Here is a 3551-nt window from a genome sequence, read left to right on the forward strand (position 1 = left end):
CCCTGACACCTATCTTTTATACCTGGAGGTCACTTGTTTTGAATACATACTGGATACTCAAACGGCATTGTCATTGGACAAAAGATAAACTAAATCATAGCTCTTAATTGCATCATAGAATGAAGTTTGGGTTGATCCTAAAACTAGTCCTAACTTTTCAACAACAAGATTTAATATCTTTCTATATGTTAGGCACTGTTCTAGGCATTGATGGGACAATGGCGAGCAAAGACAACTACAGTTCTTACCCACATAAACCTTAGGTTTAGTGCGGGAAGATGGTCCTTTATAGAAAAAATCAAATACATGCATAATATGAAACTGGGATATGAACAATAATTAAAAGTTACACGACACAATGAGAGCCCAAATTAGGCCTGATGAACTCCACCTCATCAGGAATTGGGGGGACAGCCACCCTGGGAATTGATAGTTGAAGCAGATACCATTTTAAGTAGGTTGAGATATATGATGTTCCTGAAAATATTAGAGATAGAAAGCACAGATAGTTTTCAAACATTTGCATCTTAAAAGGAAGAGAGAGATAAAGTGGAAGAAAAGGAAATGGGATTAGGTTTTACTTTATTTAGTTTTGATAGAATTGAAGTGATTGATTTTAAAATGCCAATAGGAAGAACACATTAAGAGGGATAAACTAAAATGAAAGAAAATCGATACTGCAAATATCTAGAAAATGTGGGAGAAGTCAGCCTCACCAGAAGGGTGGGAAGGAGGAGGAAGTAGATATTTATTTTAATAGGAAAAGCTAAGAAAGTAATAGGTTTAGAGGTAGTTAAATTTAAGGTAGCGATAGCAAGAAATTGAGGGAACTCTTATCTGATGACTTTTATTTTCCCCATAGAATAGGTAAAGACATCCACTGAGAATGAGTGACAAGTTGGGAAGGGTAGAGGTTTGAGAAGAGAGAATTTTTAAAAGGCATTGTAGTAAGAAAAAAACTAGCTGACTAGCAAAATATAGTGGTATTGCAACAGAGTTGAAGTTTTATTTGCTGATTATGATCAACAGAATGTAGCAGTTCCTTACATCATACACAAAAATAAACTCAAAATGGATGAAAGACCTAAATGTGGGATAGGAATCCATCAAAATCCTAGAGGAAAACATAGGTGCCAACCTCTTGGACCTTGGCCACAGCAACTTCGATATGTCTCCAAAGACAAGGGAAACAAAAGCAGAAATGAACTATTGTGATTTCATCAGGATAAAATCTTTTTGCACAGCAAAGGAAACAGTCAACAAAACTACATGGCAAACTGGAATGGGAGAAGATATTTATTTGCAAATGACCTATCAGATAAAGGGCTGGTATCCAAAATCTATAAAGAACTTTTCAAACTCAACACCCAAAAACCCCTCCAAATAATCCAGACAAGAAATGGGCAGAAGACATTTCTCCAAAGAAGACATACAAATGGCCAAGAGACACATGAAAGAATGTTCAACATCACTCAGCATCAGCGAAATACAAATCAAAACCACAGTGAGATGATACCACCTCACACCTGTCAGAATAGCTAACATTAACAAGTCAGGAAACAACAAATGTTGGCAAGGATGTGGAGAAAGGGGAATGCTCTTACACTGCTGGTGGGAATGCAAACTGGTGCAGCCACTCTGGAAAACAATATGGAGATTTCTCAGAAAGTTAAAAATAGAACTACCCTAGACCCAGCAATTGCACTGCTAAAATTTATCCAAAGGATACAAACATAGTGCTTCAAAAGGATACATGTACCCCAGTGTTTATAGCAACAATGTCCACAATAGCCAAACTATGGAAAGAACCAAATGTCCATCAACAGATGAATGGATAAAAAGATGTGGCGCACACTCACACTCTCACACACACACACACACACTCACTCTGGAATATTACCCAGCCATCAAAAAGAACGAAATCTTGCCATTTGCAATGATGTGGATGGAACTAGAGGGTATTATGCTAAGCAAAATAAATCAGTCAGAGAAAGACAAAACCATATGATTTCACTCATATATGGGATTTAAGAAACAAGACAGATGAACATAGGGGAAGGGAAGAAAAAATAAGATGAAAACAGAGAGCGAGACAAACCATAAGAGACTCTTAATCATAGGAAACAAACAGAAGGTTGCTGGAGAGCAGGTGGCTGTGGGGATGTATTAACTGAGTGATGGGCATTAAGGAGGGCGTGTGACATAATGAGCACTAGATGTTGATGCAACTGATGAATCCGTAAATTCTTCACCTGAAATTAATAATATAATATATGTTCTCTGAATTAAATTTAATTTTAAAAGGCAGCAGTAAGGGACGCCTGGGTGGCTCATTGGTTAAGCAGCTGCCTTCGGCTCAGGTCATGATCCCAGCGTCCTGGGATCGAGTCCCACATCGGGTTCTTTGCTCGGCAGGGAGCCTGCTTTTCCCTCTGCCTCTGTCTGAGTCTCCCCCTCTCTCTCTCTGATAAAAAAAAAAAAAAGGCAGCAGTAATAAAGCACAATATAAAGCAGCTTTCTCCAGTATCACTTAAATGCTTTAGTTCAGACACAGAAGAAGTGGATAGTTGAATAGCAAGCAAGTGTGAGGGTTGGGAAATTGCAGAGGTAAGAGAGCTTTTAAGCAACTGGCAAGAATCTTACTAGAAAGTTAAGCTATGGACTCTAGGCTCATTTAACCGGGTGTTACTTTCTTGGTATAAAATTATAATATTAATAACAAATTCCTCTTATGCTGCCCGAAATCGTGATGGAAAATCTTCATGTTGCTTTTGTTAGGCATAAGTTTGATTGATCGATTGATAATTCAAAGACAAAACTTCTACTTTATCCTTTTATAAGGATATTTCCGTGATCTTATTTTCCAGTTTAGTTCAAACTTTGTTGCTATGAGTCCCCAGGATGGATGTCATCCTCTCCTCTGACTCCTGCTTCCAAATGAATAGTTTCTGATTTTACTTTGTGCCAGTCTGGAACATAGTTTGCCACTTCCTTGTTTTTTTGTAGAAGAATCGTCTGTCCTCCGATACTTCAATGCCAGCGTAGACTTTACCGAGATTCCTTTCAGGAGATGAGGCAGAACAACTTCACAACATACACCACAGGAACTTCAGAATCTCCTTGGTCATTTCTTTCTCCCTCAGGGTCTTTTTGCTGTACTCCGTTCCATCACCATTGCCAGGACACCTTGTCTCCTCTCATTGCTGCAAGCAGATCTAAGCTCTTCCTTCCCACTTGTTCTTCCTCTTAGATGCAAAAGAAATCTCTCTGCCAGTGTCAGAGAGCCTCTGACTTCTTTAGAGTCTAGGTACAAACAGGTCCATATTCAGACCCTGGAGATTCAGCTTCTACACAGAAGCAGGTATATCGAAACATCCCAGAAAAAGATAGGTCTCTCTCAGCAAGGTGTTTTCATATCCTGTTCACCAAGGGAGAGGAATTTTCTCCCAGTGGGGCCTTCTTCCTTCAGATGGAGCGCAGCCCCAACAATACTTGGGTTCTAGACTTCTGGCCTCCAGAACTTTAAAAGATGGAATTTCTGTTGTTTTAAG

Source organism: Neovison vison, chromosome 7 (genome assembly GCF_020171115.1).
Source record: "Neovison vison isolate M4711 chromosome 7, ASM_NN_V1, whole genome shotgun sequence".
NCBI classification, from domain to species: Eukaryota; Metazoa; Chordata; class Mammalia; order Carnivora; family Mustelidae; genus Neogale; species Neogale vison.